This window comes from Leuresthes tenuis, unplaced genomic scaffold (genome assembly GCF_036924035.1).
Source record: "Leuresthes tenuis unplaced genomic scaffold, fLeuTen1.0.hap1 SCAF_18, whole genome shotgun sequence".
Classification (NCBI taxonomy): Eukaryota; Metazoa; Chordata; class Actinopteri; order Atheriniformes; family Atherinopsidae; genus Leuresthes; species Leuresthes tenuis.
The window spans coordinates 28,057,604-28,078,455 of NW_027325372.1; the positions used below are offsets into that span (position 1 = coordinate 28,057,604).

The 20,852-nt window shown below is 42.3% G+C and overlaps 2 non-coding genes across 2 annotated transcripts; both read left to right on the forward strand.

Moving 5' to 3' along the window:
• The first annotated feature begins 4,717 nt into the window (after nt 1-4,717).
• Nucleotides 4,718-4,831, forward strand: LOC140276376 (U5 spliceosomal RNA). Its single transcript, XR_011908975.1, has one exon. It is a non-coding gene; the product is annotated as a U5 spliceosomal RNA (small nuclear RNA).
• A 14,918-nt stretch (nt 4,832-19,749) lies between these two features.
• Nucleotides 19,750-19,936, forward strand: LOC140276154 (U2 spliceosomal RNA). Its single transcript, XR_011908834.1, has one exon. It is a non-coding gene; the product is annotated as a U2 spliceosomal RNA (small nuclear RNA).
• The last annotated feature ends 916 nt before the right edge of the window (nt 19,937-20,852 follow it).

Here is a 20,852-nt window from a genome sequence, read left to right on the forward strand (position 1 = left end):
TGTTTGGTTGGATATTCGAACATTTTCTTAACTGCTTTTTACAAACTTTGGTCGGACGTTCACACCGTCTTGCAGCCGAACACCTCCGCTTCCGCTTTTGATGGTATATAGTCGGGCATTCGAGCCTTTTCTTACCCGCCTATTACTTACTATGGTTGGACATTCAAACCTTCTTGTAGCCGAACACACCCGCTCCTGCTTTTGATGATGTATGATTTGGCATTCGCACCTTTTCTTACCCATTTTTCAGTAATTTTTGGTCGGACATTCAGACCTTCTTGCACCTGAACACCTCTGCTCCCGCTTTTGATGGTGTATAGTCGGGCTTTCGAGCCTTTTCTTCCCCGATTTTTACAAATTGTGGTTGGACATTCAGACATTGCAGCCATAAACCTCCGCTCCCTCTTTTGATCATACATTGTCGGGCATTCGCCCCTTGTCTTACACGGTTTTTACAAACTTTAGTCAGACATTCACACCTTGCAGCTGAACCACCTCCATTCCCTGTTTTGAGCATGTGTGGTCTGGAAATACTACCTTTTCTTCCCCCGTTTGTGAGTAATTATGGCTGGACATTCACACCTACTTGCAGCCGAAAAACCACCTCTCCCGCTTTTGATGATGTATTGTCCGGCATTCTAGTCTTTTCTATCACATTTTTCAGCAATTATGATCTGACATTCACACCTACTTGCAGTCGAACAGCTCTGCTCCCGCTTTTGATTATGTTCGGTTGGATATTCAAACCTTTTCTTAACTGCTTTTTACAAACTTTGGTCGGACGTTCACACCTTCTTGCAGCCGAACACCTCCGCTTCCGCTTTTGATGGTATATATTCGGGTATTCGAACCTTCTCTTACCCGCTTTTTACAAACCATGGTTGGACTTTCATACCTTCTTGTAGCTGAACAACTCCACTCCTGCTTTTGATGATTTATGGTTGGACAATCGCATCTTTTCCTACCCATTTTTCAGTAATTATGGGTGGATATTCACACCTTCTTGCAGCTGAACACCTCCTCTCCCGCTAATGATCATGTAAGGTTTGATATTCGAAAATTTTCTTTCATGTTTTAAAGCAATTATTAATGGACATTCACACCTACTTGCAGCCGAACACCACCTCTCCCGCTTTTGATGATGTATGGACCGGCATTCTTACCTTTTCTAACACATTTTTCAGCAATTATGGTTGGAGAATCACACCTACTCACAGCCGAACAACTCCGCTACTGCATTTGATGGTGTATAGTCGGGATTTCTCACCCTTTCTCATCAGCTTTTTGCAAATTATTCTCTGACATTCACACCTACTTGCAGTCGAACAGCTCTGCTCCCGCTTTTGATTATGTTTGGTTAGATATTCGAACCTTTTCTTAACTGCTTTTTCACAAACTTTGGTCGGACGTTCACACCTTCTTGCAGCCGAACACCTACGCTTCCGGTTTTGATAGTGTATATTCGGGCATACGAACCTTTTCTTACCCGCTTTTTACAAACCATGGTTGGACTTTCACACCTTCTCTTAGCTGAACAACTCCGCTCCCTCTTTTGATTGTGTACAGTCGGGTATTTTAACCTTTTCTTACCCGCTTTTTACCAACTATGATCGGACATTCACAACGTCTTACAGCGGAACACCTCCGCTACCTCTTTTGATGATGTATGTTCGGGCGTTCGAACCTTTTCTTACCCGCTTTTTAAAACCAGGGTCGGACTTTCACACCTTTTAGTAGCCGAACAACTCCGCTCCCGCTATTGATTGTGTACAGTCGGGTATTTTAACCTTTTCTTACCCGCTTTTTACCAACTATGGTCGGACATTCACACCTTCTTACAGCGGAACACCTCCGCTCCCTCTTTTGATGGTGTATGTTTGGGCATTCAAACCTTTTCTTACCCGCTTTTTACAAACTATGGTCGGACATTCAAACCATCTTGTAGCCGAACACATCCACTCGTGCATTTGATGATGTATGGTTGGGAATTCGCACCTTTTCTTACCCATTTTTCAGTAATTATGGGTGGACATTCACACCTTCTTGCATATGAACACCTCCTCTCCCGCTTATTATCATGTGCGGTTTGATATTCGAAAATTCTCTTTCATGTTTTCTAGCAATTATTGATGGACATTCAGACCTTCTTGCAGCTGAACACCTCCGCTCCAGCTTTTGATGGTGTATAGTCGGGCTTTCGAGCCTTTTCTTCCCCGGTTTTTACAAATTATGGTTGGACATTCAGACCTTCTTTCAGCCGAAAACCTCCGCTCCCTCTTTTGATCATACATTGTCGGGCATTCGCACCTTTTCTTACCCGCTTTTTACAAACTTTAGTCGGACATTAACACCTTCTTGCAGCTTAACCACCTCCGCTCCCTGTTTTGATCATATATGGTCTGGCAATACTACCTTTTCTTACCCGTTTGTGAGTAATTATGGCTGGACATTCACACCTACTTGCGGCCGAACACCACCTCTCCCGCTTTTGATGATGTATGGACCGGCATTTTTACCTTGTCTAACACATTTTTCAGCAATTATGGTTGGAGATTCACACCTACTCACAGCCGAACACCTCCGCTCCCGCATTTGATGGTGTATATTCGGGCATACGAACCTTTTCTTACCCGCTTTTTACAAACCATGGTCGGACTTTCACACCTTCTTGTAGCTGAACAACTCCGCTCCCTCTTTTGATTGTGTACAGTCGGTTATACAAACCTGTTCTTACCCGCTTTTTACAAACTATGGTCGGACAGTCAAACCTTCTTGTAGCCGAACACATCCACTCCTGCTTTTGATGATGTATGGTTGGGCATTCGCACCTTTTCTTACCCATTTTTCAGTAATTATGGGTGGATATTCACACCTTCTTGCAGCGGATTCGAAAATTTTCTTTCATGTTTTATAGCAATTATTGATGGACATTCATACCTTCTTGAAGCCGAACACTTCCACTCCTGCTTTTGATGATGTATGGTTGGGCATTCGAACCTACTTGTTGCCCGTTTTTCATTAATTATGGGTGGACATTCACACCTTGTCGCAGCCAAACACCTCCGCTCCCTGTTTTGATCATGTATGTTTTGACATTCGCACCTTTTCTCACCTGCTTTTTACTATTGTCGGCCAATCACAGCTTCCTCTCCACCATACTTGTATGGTAGGAAATTCTCACCCACTCTCATCCGAAGACCTCTCCTCCCGCTTTTGTTAATATTTAGTCGGGCATTCGAACCTTTTCTTACCCACTTTTTACAAATTATGGTCGAACATTCACACCTACTTGCAGCTGAATACTTCCGCTCCACCTTTTAGTGATGTATGGTTGGCATTTGCACCTTTTGTTACCCTCTTTTTATACTGATTGCTGAAGATTAAGTTGTTCTTTCTCAAACTACAATTTTTTTTTAATTGTTGAAACTTGATTTGAAGTGGATAAATAAGGAGGACAAACAGTTTTAAGTCACGCTGATAGAAGAAATTAATTTTATAGCAAAATCTGTATTTCGTCATATGTCGAGAGATGCTTATTGCTGAAGAAGTTCTTTCTCATTCTACAAAGTACAACGTTGTTTATCATTGAAACTTGATTAGACATGAATAAATATGAAGGACAAAGCAGTCTTAACTTGGTTTGAGTTAATTAATTCGTTTTATAGGAGAATCCGAATTCGTGCTTATTTTCGGATTCCTGAAGAATGAGTCTGGTTCTTTCTCATAATACAAAGTTTGTTGTTTATTGTTGAAACTTCATCAGAAGTGAAGAAATAAATGAATGCCTATCAACAAATGTGGGATCTAAACTCTACTGCTTCCTCTAAAATAATTTATTTTCTCAATTCAGAAATGTGTGTGTGTAAGTCACAACACCCGTGACACCAAAACGGCTTTCTTTTCTCTCTTTTCTCTACACTCTGCACTATGAGCACACACACCAAATCAGAAAGGCTTTTTTCTCTCTTTTCTACATTATGGACTGTGGGGACACAAAACCGCTCTCTCTTTTTTTTTTTGATTGTGTGCCAGGGCGTTGTCTCACGTATTAGATTATGCTTAAGATACGAATGGGTTTATCAGTCACATCAGAATCCATACATACTGATCCTCCCGTAATAAAATGGTCGGATCTTATCAAACACACTTTGTTTCTTGTGACAATCAAGTCAGCGAACACCTCCTCTCCCGCTTATGATTATGTGCGGTTTGACATTCGAAAATTTTCTTTCATGTTTTATAGCAATTATTGATGGACATTCATACCTTCTTGAAGCCGAACACATCCACTCCTGCTTTTGATGATGTATGGTTGGGCATTTGAACCTACTTGTTGCCCGTTTTTCATTAATTATGGGTGGACATTCACACCTTGTCGCAGCCAAACACCTCCGCTCCCTGTTTTGATCATGTATGTTTTGACATTCGCACCTTTTCTCACCTGCTTTTTACTATTGTCGGCCAATCACAGCTTCCTCTCCACCATACTTGTATGGTAGGAAATTCCACTCTCATCCGAAGACCTCTCCTCCCGCTTTTGTTAATATTTAGTCGGACATTCGAACCTTTTCTTACCCACTTTTTACAAATTATGTTCCTACTTGGTCAGCCGAGGAGCAAGGGGGGGGAGCTAGCGTCTCAACCAAGCAAAGCTCACCATGGGTAAGGTGGCTATGCCAACTAGCCTGATGCCCTGCTCCCGCAGTGATGGATAATCGTACTCTGGTTTCTCTTCATAACGTACAAGTCTTTCGCCTTTTACTAAAGATTTCTGTGGAGAGCAGCACTAATGAGTTGTTTCTATTTTTGGCAGGCTTTACCTTTGCGGGTGAAGCCCTTTCTGTCTGTGCAAAAGAAATCTTCTTACTGTGCAGAGTGACTTCTCTGAGTAGAGTCGCCTTACTTGTTGCGACTGTGCCGATGTTCGAAGCTGGAGTGCAAAGTTGTTGCTTGAATGGTGCTTGCTGGAGCGTGCGGGAGTGCAAAGTTATACCATTTAAAAGGGCTGAAGAGTGCTCAGTGCAGCGGGTGGGCGACACTCTGGCCACCTTGAAAACCGAGGTTACATCCACTACCAGGGGCAGCCCAAGTTCTGCCGCAAGTGTGGTGAGCATGGGCACCTGGTTGAGGCTTGTACCAAGGTGTTATGTGGGAAGAGCAGAGAAATTGGGCAAACTTTTGGAGAGTGTCCAAATGGCAGGAAATGTAATCTCTGTGGAGAATTAAATCACCTCTTCAGAGATTGCCCTAAATCTTTTGCAAACAAATTAAAGACGGTAAAGCCACAGTCAAGCCAACAAAGAGAAGGACCAAAGGTGGCAGTTGGTGAACAAAGTGAAGAGGTTGACCCAATAAATTCAAACTTCCCGCCAAAAGCTTGGATTGGAAGTGAGGAGCAAAAAGGGGAGGGGCCTGTAGAGGCCTCACCACTCAGTGTTGAAGTCTGTGAGAATTCACAGGCAGAGGGTGGAGCTACGCTAAATGAGGAGGAAGAGCAGACAGGTGAGTCTAGTGAAGATACTCACCTCCCCGAAGGTCAACAGAAGGTCAATTTGTTGATAGGCATTCATTTATTTCTTCACTTCTGATGAAGTTTCAACAATAAACAACAAACTTTGTATTATGAGAAAGAACCAGAATCATTCTTCAGGAATCCGAAAATAAGCTCTATTTTATGAGTTATGCACGAATTCGGATTCTCCTATAAAACGAATTCCTTAACTCAAACCAAGTTAAGACTGCTTTGTCCTTCATATTTATTCATGTCTAATCAAGTTTCAACGATAAACAACGTTGTACTTTGTAGAATGAGAAAGAACTTCTTCAGCAATAAGCATCTCTCGACATATGACGAAGTACAGATTTTGCTATAAAATGAATTCCTTCTATCAGCCTGACTTAAAACTGTTTGTCCTCCTTATTTATCCACTTCAAATCAAGTTTCAACAAATAAAAAAATGTTGTAGTTTGAGAAAGTACAACTTAATCTTCAGCAATCAGTATAAAAAGAGGTGCAAATGCCAACCATACATACCTAAAAGGTGGAGCGGAAGTATTCAGCTGCAAGTAGGTGTGAATGTTCGACTATAATTTGTAAAAAGCGGGTAAGAAAAGGTTCGAATGCCCGACTATATATTAACAAAAGCGGGAGGAGAGGTCTTCGGATGAGAGTGGGTGAGAATTTCCAACCATAATCTATAAAATACGGTGAAAAAAAATATGTGAATGCCTCATAGAACACTAAAAGCGGAAGTGTTCGGCTGCAAGAAGGTGTGAATGTCCGACTATATTTGGTGAAAAGCAGGTGAAGCAAGGTCTGAATGCCCAACCTTACATCATCAAAAGCGAGATCAGAGGTGTTTGGCTGCAAGAAGGCCATAGTTTTCCAAAAGCGGGTAAGGTGCGAATGTCCGACTAAATATCAACAAAATTTGGGGCGGAGGTCTTCGGATGCAAGTGGGTGTGAATATTCCACCATACAAGTATGGTGGAGAGGAAGCTGTGAATAGCCGACCATAGTTTGGAAAAAGCGGGTAAGAAAAGGTTTGAATGCCCGAACATACACCATCAAAAGAGGGAGCGGAGGTGTTCCGCTGTACGAAGGTGTGAATGTCCGACCATAGTTGGTAAAAAGCGGGTAAGAAAAGGTTAAAATACCCGACTGTACACAATCAATAGCGGGAGCGGAGTTGTTCGGCTACAAGAAGGTGTGAAAGTCCGACCATGGTTTGTAAAAAGCGGGTAAGAAAAGGTGCGAATGTCCGACAATGTATGATCAAAAGAGAGAGCGGAGGTTTTCGGATACAAGAAGGTTTGAATGTCCCACCATAGTTTGTAAAAAGCGGGTAAGAAAAGGTTCGAATGCCCGACTATACACCATCAAAAGCGGGAGCAGAGGTGTTCCGCTGTAAGACGGTGTGAATGTCCAACCATAGTTGGTAAAAAGAGGGTAAGAAAAGGTTAAAATACCCGACTGTACACAATCAATAGCGGGAGCGGAGTTGTTCGGCTACAAGAAGGTGTGAAAGTCCGACCATGGTTTGTAAAAACCGGGAAGAAAAGGCTCGAAAGCCCGACTATACACCATCAAAAAGAAGGTTTGAATGTCCATCAATAATTGCTTTAAAACAAGAAAGTAAATTTTCGAATATCAAACCGCACATGATCATAAGCGGGAGAGGAGGTGTTCGGCTGCAAGAAGGTGTGAATGTCTACCCATAATTCATGAAAAATGGGTAAAAAAAAGGTGCGAATGCCTAACAATACATTATCAAAAGCAGGTGTGAATGTCAGATCATAATTTGTAAAAAGCTGATGAGAAAGGGTGAGAATGCCCGACTATACACCATCAAATGCGGGAGCGGAGATGTTCGGCTCTGAGTAGGTGTGAATGTCCGACCATAATTGCTGAAGAATGTGTTAGAAAAGGTAAGAATGCTGGACCATACATCATCAAAAGCGGGAGAGGTGGTGTTCGGCTGCAAAAAGGTGTGACTGTTCGACTAAAGTTTGTAAAAAGTGGGTAAGACAAGGTGCGAATGCCTGACAATGTATGATCAAATGCGGGAGCGGAGGTGTTCAGCTGCAAGAAGGTCTACATGTCCATCAATAATTGCTAGAAAACATGAAAGAAACTTTTCGAAAATCAAACCGCACATGATCATAAGTGGGATAGGAGGTGTTCAGCTGCAAGGTGTGAATGTCTACCCATAATTCCTGAAAAATGGGCAAAAAAAAGGTGTGAATGCCCAACCATACATCATCAAAAGCAGGAGTGGAAGTGTTCGGCTACAAGAAGGTGTGAACGTCCAACCAAAATATGTAAAAAGAAGTTAAGAAAAGGTTCGAATATCCAACCAAACATAATCAAAAGCGGGAGCAGAGCTGTTCGACTGCAAGTAGGTGTGAATGTCAGATCATAATTTGCAAAAAGCTGATGAGAAAGGGTGAGAATGCCCGACTATACACCATCAAATGCGGGAGCAGAGTTGTTCGGCTGTGAGTAGGTGTGAATCTCCGACCATAATTGCTGAAAAATGTGTTAGAAAAGGTAAGAATGCCGGTCCATACATCATCAAAAGCGAGAGAGGTTGTGTTCGGCAACGTGGATTCATGCCAGTCACTGTAAGAAGGTACCAGAACCAGTAGATGACTTCCACCCTGACATACATCAGCCTAACCAACACGCCCGGAAGGACAAAGATAAGAGTCAGCAGTAAAAGCTGTACTCCACCGGTGTGTTAAGTGCTAGTAACCTCTGACACCGAAGATTGAAACATCCTTACTGAGACCTGCGATGAAGATGATCATACACATGCTGTGAACCATGGAAGAAACTGTTTGTTGTTTGTATTTTCTTATTTGTAACCAGCATGTGCACATTGTATCTTGATTTCACAGGAAGCAATAATACAGGGCTGCTGTATTTTTCCCTGTGTGAAAGGCCTCATTGTATGTATCTCACCAAATGATTCAAATGACTCAAAGAACTTTTTTGCTTTCAAAATTTTTCCTCTAGTGACGCTGACTTAGAGAGGCATGAAGATAATCATATTTAATTGTTCATGTTTTGATTGTTTATCATTGGACCCTTTATCACTATGATGCCTGCATTTTAAACTCACGTTGTGTGCAAATGCAGGCTGATGTTTTACAGATAAAGTTATTATTTTCCTTGTTTCTTTTGAGTTGATTAATATAATGGTATTATTATAATCAAAAGGGAGGAATGTAATGGAAAATAATTCTTATATGCATTGTATTGAGTGTTACTGTGTATAACCTGCAAATGACTGAGCTGCAAGGTACCACCCTGCCCTGTTTTCTTAAATTCCTCTTTACAATGGTGGGCTTGTTAATATGAGATAGCTGCACTTTAGGGGGGACAGGGTTAGGCTGGTATTTACGAGTGTGTCTGGGTAACCTCAACTAATGGTTGGGGAGGAAAGTTAGAAGAACAATCAACTATACCCAAAAACAGATGACGTGATGAGTGGGCAATATAACTGTGTGTTTTTGCTTCAGTGGTCAGAGCAACTCTGTATTCTGTACTGTGTTGTTCTCTCTTGCAAGATATTATTATTAAAGCCTCTTATCTCCTCAAAAGAAAATAACTGACTCCCCAAGTGCAAGTGTCAGGACAAATGATCAAACTTCTCCAAGCTTCAGTCTGCAGAGAGGTACAAGACAGGGTTGCCCACTTTCGCCCTCACTTTTTGCTATTTTCATCGAACCTTTAGCAGCTGCTATCAGACAAGATAGAAATATTAAAGGCATCCAACCCCAAAATATTGAGCATAAAATAAGTCTTTATGCTGATGATGTATTACTTTTCCTTCAGAACTCACAGACGTCTCTCACTCACACGATCACACTCATAAATAAATTCTCAGCACTTTCTGACTACTTGTGTGTAATTGGTCTAAGACCACAGTTCTGCCCATTAACTATAGGGACCAGAATATACCTGCGATCACTTTACAGTCAGGAAATATTAGATATTTAGGCATAAACATTTCCTCCAGGCTTTCAGAGCTAACAAAGCTAAATTATGTGCAATTATTAAAGACAGTAGAGGACGATCTCTCTCGTTTGAAGTCCTTACCTATATCACTTATGGGGAGAGTTACAACCATTAAAATGATGATACTACCAAAAGGTAACTATTTGTTCTCAATGATCCCCATAAAACCATCTGCTACTTGGTTTAAGTCACTAGGTTCATGCATCTCCAAATTTCTGTGGAAAAACAAACCACCACGTATTAGTTTAAAAACCTTACAGAAGACCAAGGACAGTGGTGGATTAGATTTACCTAATTTTCAGCACTATTCATAAAGTTAGTGTTAGTGTATCTGGTCTCCCTCTCGGATAGTTTCTGGCTGATGTAAAGCACTGGGCGGTCAACGCCCCGCACCTGCTGGGAAAGAACAGCCCCCGACCCCCTTCCCGATGCATCAGTCTGCAGGACAAATGGGAGAGAGGAGTTAGGTGTGTGGAGAAGAGGCTCCCCACAGAGGGTCTGCTTTACCCTCTCAAGTGACACCTGGCACTGCTTCGTCCACCGGACCGGATCAGAGGCACCTTTTCGCGAAGTTGGGAATAAATCGCCGGTAATATCCGGCCAGCCCCAAAAACCGCCTCACCTCTTTCTTGATCTTAGGTTTTGGGCAGGCTGCAATCGCTGCTGTCTTGTCTACCTGTGGACGCACCTGTCCGCCGCCCAAGTGGTACCCCAGATACCGTACCTCCCTCCATCCAACTGCACACTTCTTTGGGTTGGCCGTGAGCCCCGCCTGCCGCAGTGACTCCAGCACTGCCGCCATCTGCTGAACATGCTCCGCCTAGCTGTTGCTATGGATGATGACGTCATCCAGGTAAGCGGCAGCATACGCAGGAACTTACATCATGAAAAGCGAGATCAGAGGTGTTTGGCTGAGAGAAGGCCACAGTTTGCGATGCAATAATTAAAGGCCTCATGCCAGATGTCGCCACTGAAGTAAAGAACATTTACGTGGGATGGTGTGAGGGTCCTCGTTTGGCTGACGTTCGCCGATATGCTCGCCATGCTCATAACCAAGTTGAGACGCGTAAGACAACCAAAAGGGACAAGTGTGAAAAGGAGCTGCATTTGGCAGCCATGACCATGTATTCCGCAGTGTGTGTAAACAGAGGACGAGGCCGAAGTCGAAGACGTGGACGTGTGGGAGTGGAGGTCGAAATGGGCCACGCCAGAGCTATGATCCGAATATTTGTTTTTACTGTGGCCAGACTGGACAGCTGAAAAGTGATGAAATTGGGCAAAAGGCTGACTGAGGGTGGGAGGCAGGTTCTGGACGTCACGCGGCAGCGGAGCCTCCACTAATGGGTGATAGCACAAACACACTCACACATTTTTCCTGCTCTGTGTAGTGAAGAAACGCTTGCCGACTGTGATTCACGTAGTAAAGTTTTGCATGCTATTTCCGTCCTAGAGCAAAGATATTTCTCTCAGAATATAGGAAATTATGTTCATCAGTAGTGACGTCAGGGGAGTTTGATTGTCCTCCAAAGTTAAGTGGAAACCACGTTTACTGTATGTCTGCATCAGGCCAGGTTGTGAAGGAGAAAATGACAATGCCCATTGCGTGTTGTCACTCCCGATGAGCTCTCCTTCAAACACTCATTTTTGTTATCAGAGTTGTGTCCCATTAACCTGATGGGCTGTGATCTCATGTGTAAATTAGGCATTATTTTAACTTCTACACCAGAGGGTGTTAAGGTTATGTTACAGCCTGACAAAGTTTTCACAGCAGTGCAGTTTGATTCATCGGCACTTACATATGCTTATGAGTGGAAACTTCCCAGCTCTCCTTTTTCACAACAACTAGTGGAAGAAGCAAAAGCGTTAGTTTCACCCCTTTCTGATTTCATGCAACCTACTGATTTGCACTGCACATCACACATTTCTTTGGGGCTATGAGAAGAAGTGAAAAAATATGTGCGCCTACTTTATTGGCTGTGTCGCTCACTCCAGAGCACTTCGATTTTTTAATGTTTGTGGTACTCGCCCTCACATTTCCTTGGCCAAACGTACACACTGGCAGTGACAAGGTGTGGGAGAGTTTGTTGCTACATGTCAGAAAGAAATGGAGTGGACCGTTTCACCTGCTGATCCAAATTTTATGTTTTCTGAACGATTGTCAGCATACAAATAAACATTTTTGAGTACAATGCATTGTCAAAGAACTGTGGACTTAATTCCTACCACAGAATCACATTTTGAAGCATGTTTTTTATCTGAAACAGATTTGTCTTCGATACCCATGTTGGCTGAAGTGCCCAATGATCTTTGGGTTAAGAGCAAATATGATGTGGGGTTGATAAAAGGCTGTGAACCAGTAATTGTCACCCCTAAATCAGACTTTTGTCCATGTAAAAAACAATACCCTTTTAAGCCTGAAGCAATTAAAGGGATTAAACCTGTTTTTCAATATTTTCAGAAAACAGGCGTTATTGTTCCTTTTGAAAATTCACCTGTGCTTACTCCATTGTTTCCTGTTAAAAAGATTAAAGATGCTGGCCAGCCAGATGAATGGCGTTTTGTACAGGACCTCCAAGCGGTGAATGCTGCAGTTCAGCCACATGCTCCTACTGTGCCCAACCCACACACTATTTTGTCTCAAATTACATCAGATGCACAGTTTTTCTCAGTGGTTGACTTGTCGCCAGTGCACCCTGATAGCCCATTTTGGTTTGCTTTTTAGTTTGAAGGGAGATCTTGGACTTTTACCCGGTTATGCCAGGGGTACTGTGAAAGTCCCACTATTTACAATGCTGCCCTCAAAGCTAGTCTGGATTAACTTCAATCAACCACAGGCTCTGCTCTTTTGCAGTATGTGGATGACATCCTTTTATGTAGTCCATCTAAACAACAGTGTGAAAAAGACAGTGAATCTGTTGAAACATCTTCATTCTTATGGCCATAAAGCCAGCCTTTCTAAGTTACAGTTTGTACAGGACGAATGTGTACAATGTGCACATGCTGGTTACAAATAAGAAAGTACAAACAACAAACAGTTTCTGCCATGGTTCACAGCATGTGTATGATCACCTTCATCGCAGGTCTCAGTAAGGATGTTTCAATCTTCGGTGTCAGAGGTTACTAGCACTTAACACACCGGTGGAGTACAGCTTTTACTGCTGACTCTTATCTTTGTCCTTCCGGGCGTGTTGGTTAGGCTGATGTATGTCAGGGTGGAAGTCATCTACTGGTTCTGGTACCTTCTTACAGTGACTGGCATGAATCCAGGTTGCTCTCTCTGCAACTTTAACAGCTGTATGAGTGACCAGTAGTACCTGGAACGGGCCTTGCCAACGTTTGGACTTCCAATGTTTCCTGCGAAGTTCCTTCACCACCTGTCATCTGGTTGGAGTGGTGTGTTTTCTGTGGCTGGAAGGGCTGCTTTTACTGTCTGTGAAACTTGAGATAGAACAGTGGAAAGGTTTCGACAGTAAGACAACATAGCATCATCACAAACAGTTGTGGAAGGGAGGGGTCTGGTTACAGGTCCCAATCCCAGGTTAGGAGGTCTGCCAAATAAAATTTCAAATGGGCTGAGATTCACTTGAGCTCTGATTCTCATTCTCATGTAGGTAAGCACAATAGGTAATACTTTTGTCCATGGCAGACCTGTTTCTTCACAACATTTGGCTAACTTGGACTTTAATGTACCATTTTCTCTTTCCACAGCACCTCCACTCTGTGGATGATAAGCACAGTGTGTGCGCAAGGTTATTCCCAGGAATTTACCAACCTCAGTCAATGCAGTGTTTACAAAATGTGTGCCATTATCACTGCTGATCTTCTCTGGAATGCCCCATCTAGGAATGATTTCTGTTTAGCAGTGCTTTAGTCACTGCATTACTGTTTGCATGTTTTGCAGGGAAAACTTCAACCCATTTACTAAACACGTCCACTATTACTAGTGCATATTTCTTTCCTTCAGCTGGTGTGAGTTCAACAAAATCCATCATCAAATGTTCAAAAGGTTTCTCTGGTGGAGGGTGTGCAACTTGCGATGTGTGTAATGCCTTTCCTACATTATGTGTGGCACAAACCATACATGACTGACAGTATTTTTGCGCATATGAACTGAACCCTTTTGTGAACCACTGAGCAGTGAGTGCATTCAGCATCCCCCCTTTTGACACATGGTCCAACCCATGTGTCAATTTTGAAAAATGAGGAAAAAAATGTTTAGGTAGACAGGGTTTACCATCAGGTCCCATCCAAACACCATCCATATGAGTTGCACCCACAGAGGACCAAATGCGTCCAGAGGACCAAATTTCATCTGCAGAGGCAAAAGTTTGCAAAGCATGGAGATCTGTGAGGGAGTCTTCTGCCTGCAAAGAGAGGGAAGCGAAAACAGGAAAAGATTTAGCTGCTTGCTTAGCTGCAGCATCAGCTCTGGCATTGCCACAAGCAACAGGATCGTCTGAGTTAGTGTGAGCCGCACACTTACAGACCGAGATTGCTGTAGGCAAAAGGATCACATCAAGAAGATCAGAAACCTGCTTGGAGTTCAGAATAGTTTTACCATCTGATTTAAGGAAATGCCTGTGTTTCCACAGCGCACCAAAGTCATGAACAACACCAAAAGCATATCTGGAATCTGTGTAAATAGTGACAGACTTACCAGCTGCCAACTTACAAGCTTCAGTAAGTGCAATAAGCTCAGTAGTTTGAGCAGAGAAATGTTTAGGAAGAGAACCAGACAACAAAGTGTCATGTGAAGAACATACTGCAAACCAAACACAGTTAGTACCTGTGGCTGGATCACGCAAAGCTGATCCATCTACAAAAAGAATCATGTCAGAGTTTGGAAGAGGAGTCTCTAAAAGACAGGTCGGGGTGTACAAACTTGTTCCAAAACAGCTTCACAGTCATGAGGCTCCCCATCCTCAGGAGTCGGAAGCAAAGTAGCAGGATTCAGAACAGTACAACGTTTAACAGTGACATTTGGCATATCACAGAGGTGTATCTGAGCCAACGAGCAGTTGAAAGATGTGAAGTTTTCTGCTCGAGAAGAATAATGGCAACAGCATGAGGAACCAAAACAGTCAAATTAGCGTAGCCCACAATATCTTGGGAGGCCAGGACAGCTTTCTCTGCAGCTGCAACAACACGAAGACAACCAGGCAGGCCTGCAGCCACAGAGTCCAGTTTTGCTGAGAAATGAGCCACTGGCCTTTGCCTGCCCCATGTTCCTGCATAAGAACAGATGTCATGCTTCTCATCAACTGCCTGTATGAAAGGTTTATGAGGATCTGGAATGCCAAGTGTTGGTGCTGTTTGAAGAGCCAGCTTAAGCTGACTAAAGGCTGATTCAGCCTCAGGAGTCCATGGAACACGATCAGCTGACTGGAGGCCTTTACCATGGATAAGAGCACCTAAGAGAGCTTCGAGAAAAGAGTAGTTAGGAATAAAGTTCCTGCAGTAAGATGTTATACCTAAGAATGACATAAGCTGTTTTTTAGTAACCGGTTTAGGAATGATCTGAACTGCAGCAACACGTTTAGGAGAAAGTGAGCGCCCATCCTTAGAAATCACATGACCCAAAAAGGTGACTTCGTCCTGTACAAACTGTAAATTAGAAAGGCTGGCTTTATGGCCATAAGAATGAAGATGTTTCAACAGATTCACTGTCTTTTTCACACTGTTGTTTAGATGGACTACATAAAAGGATGTCATCCACATACTGCAAAAGAGCAGAGCCTGTGGCTGATTGAAGTTAATCCAGACTAGCTTTGAGGGCAGCATTGTAAATAGTGGGACTTTCACAGTACCCCTGGCATAACCGGGTAAAAGTCCAAGATCTCCCTTCAAACTAAAAAGCAAACCAAAATGGGCTATCAGGGTGCACTGGCGACAAGTCAACCACTGAGAAAAACTGTGCATCTGATGTAATTTGAGACAAAATAGTGTGTGGGTTGGGCACAGTAGGAGCATGTGGCTGAACTTTAGCATTCACCGCTTGGAGGTCCTGTACAAAACGCCATTCATCTGGCTGGCCAGCATCTTTAATCTTTTTAACAGGAATCAATGGAGTAAGCACAGGTGAATTTTCAAAAGGAACAATAACGCCTGTTTTCTGAAAAGATTGAAAAACAGGTTTAATCCCTTTAATTGCTTCAGGCTTAAAAGGGTATTGTTTTTTACATGGACAAAAGTCTGATTTAGGGGTGACAATTACTGGTTCACAGCCTTTTATCAACCCCACATCATATTTGCACTTCAGCCAACATGGGTATCGAAGACAAATCTGTTTCAGATAAAAAACATGCTTCAAAATGTGATTCTGTGGTAGGAATTAAGTCCACAGATCTTTGACAATGCATTGTACTCAAAAATGTTTTTTTGTATGCTGACAATCGTTCAGAAAACATAAAATTTGGATCAGCAGGTGAAACGGTCCACTCCATTTCTTTCTGACATGTAGCAACAAACTCTCCCACACCTTGTCACTGCCTGTGTGTACGTTTGGCCAAGGAAATGTGAGGGCGAGTACCACAAACATTAAAAAAATCGAAGTGCTCTGGAGTGAGCGACACAGCCAATAAAGTAGGCGCACATATTTTTTCACTTCTTCTCATAGTCATTGTCAGGCCCCAAAGAAATGTGTGATGTGCAGTGCAAATCAGTAGGTTGCATGAAATCAGAAAGGGGTGAAACTAACGCTTTTGCTTCTTCCACTAGTTGTTGTGAAAAAGGAGAGCTGGGAAGTTTCCACTCATAAGCATATGTAAGTGCCGATGAATCAAACTGCACTGCTGTGAAAACTTTGTCAGGCTGTAACATAACCTTAACACCCTCTGGTGTAGAAGTTAAAATAATGCCTAATTTACACATGAGATCACAGCCCATCAGGTTAATGGGACACAACTCTGATAACAAAAATGAGTGTTTGAAGGAGAGCTCATCGGGAGTGACAACACGCAATGGGCATTGTCATTTTCTCCTTCACAACCTGGCCTGATGCAGACATACAGTAAACGTGGTTTCCACTTAACTTTGGAGGACAATCAAACTCCCCTGACGTCACTACTGATGAACATAAGTTCCTATATTCTGAGAGAAATATCTTTGCTCTAGGACGGAAATAGCATGCAAAACTTTACTACGTGATATGATGTATTTTAAATTATGATCTGACATTCACACCTGCTTTTGATAATGTATTGTTAGGCATTCGCACCTTTGTTTTACCCATTTTTCATGAATTATGGGTAGACATTCACACCTTCTTGCAGCCGAACACCTCCTCTCCCGCTTATGATCATGTGCGGTTTGATATTCGAAAATTTACTTTCTTGTTGTAAAGCAATTATTGATGGACATTCAAACCTTCTTTTTGATGGTGTATAGTCGGGCTTTCGAGCCTTTTCTTCCCGGTTTTTACAAACCATGGTCGGACTTTCACACCTTCTTGTAGCCGAACAACTCCGCTCCCGCTATTGATTGTGTACAGTCGGGTATTTTAACCTTTTCTTACCTGCTTTTTACCAACTATGGTCGGACATTCACACCGTCTTACAGCGGAACACCTCTGCTCCCGCTTTTGATGGTGTATAGTCGGGCATTCGAACCTTTTCTTACCCGCTTTTTACAAACTATGGTGGGACATTCAAACCTTCTTGTATCCGAAAACCTCCGCTCTCTCTTTTGATCATACATTGTCGGACATTCGCACCTTTTCTTACCCGCTTTTTACAAACCATGGTCGGACTTTCACACCTTCTTGTAGCCGAACAACTCCGCTCCCGCTATTGATTGTGTACAGTCGGGTATTTTAACCTTTTCTTACCCGCTTTTTACCAACTATGGTCGGACATTCACACCTTCGTACAGCGGAACACCTCCGCTCCCTCTTTTGATGGTGTATGTTCGGGCATTCAAACCTTTTCTTACCCGCTTTTTCCAAACTATGGTCGGCTATTCACAGCTTCCTCTCCACCATACTTGTATGGTGGAATATTCACACCCACTTGCATCCGAAGACCTCCGCCCCAAATTTTATTGATATTTAGTCGGACATTCGCACCTTACCCGCTTTTGGAAAACTATGGCCTTCTTGCAGCCAAACACCTCTGATCTCGCTTTTGATGATGTAAGGTTGGGCATTCAGACCTTGCTTCACCTGCTTTTCACCAAATATAGTCGGACATTCACACCTTCTTGCAGCCGAACACTTCCGCTTTTAGTGTTCTATGAGGCATTCACATATTTTTTTTCACCGTATTTTATAGATTATGGTTGGAAATTCTCACCCACTCTCATCCGAAGACCTCTCCTCCCGCTTTTGTTAATATATAGTCGGGCATTCGAACCTTTTCTTACCCGCTTTTTACAAATTATAGTCGAACATTCACACCTACTTGCAGCTGAATACTTCCGCTCCACCTTTTAGGTATGTATGGTTGGCATTTGCACCTCTTTTTATACTGATTGCTGAAGATTAAGTTGTACTTTCTCAAACTACAACATTTTTTTATTTGTTGAAACTTGATTTGAAGTGGATAAATAAGGAGGACAAACAGTTTTAAGTCAGGCTGATAGAAGGAATTCATTTTATAGCAAAATCTGTACTTCGTCATATGTCGAGAGATGCTTATTGCTGAAGAAGTTCTTTCTCATTCTACAAAGTACAACGTTGTTTATCGTTGAAACTTGATTAGACATGAATAAATATGAAGGACAAAGCAGTCTTAACTTGGTTTGAGTTAAGGAATTCGTTTTATAGGAGAATCCGAATTCGTGCATAACTCATAAAATAGAGCTTATTTTCGGATTCCTGAAGAATGATTCTGGTTCTTTCTCATAATACAAAGTTTGTTGTTTATTGTTGAAACTTCATCAGAAGTGAAGAAATAAATGAATGCCTATCAACAAATGTGGGATCTAAACTCTAGTGCTTCCTCTAAAATAATTTCCTTTCTCAATTTAGAAATGTGTGTGTGTAAGTCACAACACCCGTGACACCAAAACGGCTTTCTTTTCTCTACACTCTGCACTATGAGCACACACACCAAATCAGAAAGGCTTTTTTCTCTCTTTTCTACATTATGGACTGTGGGGACACAAAACCGCTCTCTCTCTTTTTTTTTTTTATCGTGTGCCAGGGCGTTGTCTCATGTATTAGATTATGCTTAAGATACGAATGGGTTTATCAGTCACATCAGAATCCATACATACTGATCCTCCCGTAATAAAATGGTCGGATCTTATCAAACACACTTTGTTTCTTGTGACAATCAAGTCAGCGAAACAGCGTATACACGTCAAGACACTGAATCAAGTTTGCCACAAGAACTCATAAGTTTGGCAGTATTGCTCTGCCATCAGCAATGATACACCCATTTTATTTTCGTGAGACATGTGCAAGCACCTGTTCATCTACTGTTCTATCACTATGAATTAGTGATCTATTATCAATAAGGATACTTCTACAACTACTATCAAAGTATGTCCGGACTTCTTATGTTGTCAGTTGCTATATATGAATAAGTGGGTAGCTACTGACAAGCATTAAGCATGTCACACAGCCCAAACATATAACATTTCAGGACACACCACACAGTTAACAACCACAGTGAAGCGTGTCAAAGCCCAAACATGTAACATTCAACAGGACACTTACACAACACATTCAAATCAAACAGTCAGACAACATACAAGAACATATACCCCAGCCGGCATTGCTCCCTGCCTATTTTCGTACAGCACACTATGTGTGCGCACACCTTTATTCACAAACTCTTCAACTTATACTCTTTTACCGAAGCTGCTACAGCTCGATTACCACCTTTTAGGTATGTATGGTTGGCATTTGCACCTCTTTTTATACTGATTGCTGAAGATTAAGTTGTACTTTCTCAAACTACAACATTTTTTTATTTGTTGAAACTTGATTTGAAGTGGATAAATAAGGAGGACAAACAGTTTTAAGTCAGGCTGATAGAAGGAATTCATTTTATAGCAAAATCTGTACTTCGTCATATGTCGAGAGATGCTTATTGCTGAAGAAGTTCTTTCTCATTCTACAAAGTACAACGTTGTTTATCGTTGAAACTTGATTAGACATGAATAAATATGAAGGACAAAGCAGTCTTAACTTGGTTTGAGTTAAGGAATTCGTTTTATAGGAGAATCCGAATTCGTGCATAACTCATAAAATAGAGCTTATTTTCGGATTCCTGAAGAATGATTCTGGTTCTAGCCTTTTGGCTAAGATCAAGTGTAGTATCTGTACTTATCAGTTTAATATGTGATATGTCTATGCAAGGACTACATATTAAATGGATTTTTATCAATAGGAGTTGAAAAAGGAGCTTGCTCCGTTCACTCCAAGCATCGACCCGGTACTGCAGTGCCGCTGGGAACGGTGCGCTCTCCTCTGCTCTTGTGAAAAAGCAAACAGCGGTGCAGGATGGAAGTTTCTTTTAATCTGCTGAGAAAAGAGAGTGAATGCGAAGCAGACTTTAACACGGCTCTGGGAGCGAGCCGAGTGCGGGCTAACCAGGAGAATTGCTTGAAAGAAACGCGACACCGAATGAGCGGTCAGAACAAAGCCTCAATACGGTGTTCCTGTGGTGTTTTTATAAAATGCGGTGTAAAAAAAGGTGTGAATGCCCCATAGAAAACTAAAAGGTGGAGCGGAAGTGTTCGGCTGCAAGAAGCTGTGAATGTCCGACTATATTTGGTGAAAAGCAGGTGAAGCAAGGTCTGAATGCCCAACCTTACATCATCAAAAGCGAGATCAGAGGTTTTTGGCTGCAAGAAGGCCATAGTTTGCCAAAAGCAGGTAAGGTGCGAATGATCGGCTAAATATCAACAAAAGTGGGGGCGGAGGTCTTCGGATGCAAGTGGGTGTGAATATCCCACCATACAAGTATGGTGGAGAGGAAGCTGTGAATGGCCGACCATAGTTTGCAAAAAGCGGGTGAGAAAAGGTGCGAATGTCCAACCATACATGATCAAAACAGGGAGCGGAGGTGTTTGGCTGCGACAAGGTGTGAATGTCCACCCATAATTAATGAAAAGCGGGCAACAAGTAGGTTCGAATGCCCAACCATACATCATCAAAAGCAGGAGTGGATGTGTTCGGCTACAAGAAGGTTTGAATGTCCGAGCATAGTTTGTAAAAAGCGGGTAAGAAAAGGTTCGAATGCTCGAACATACACCATCAAAAGAGGGAGCGGAGGTGTTCCGCTGTAAGACGGTGTGAATGTCCGACCATAGTTGGTAAAAAGTGGGTATGAAAAGGTTCGAATGCCCAAATTCGGCTGCAAAAAACTGTGTTCGGCTGCAA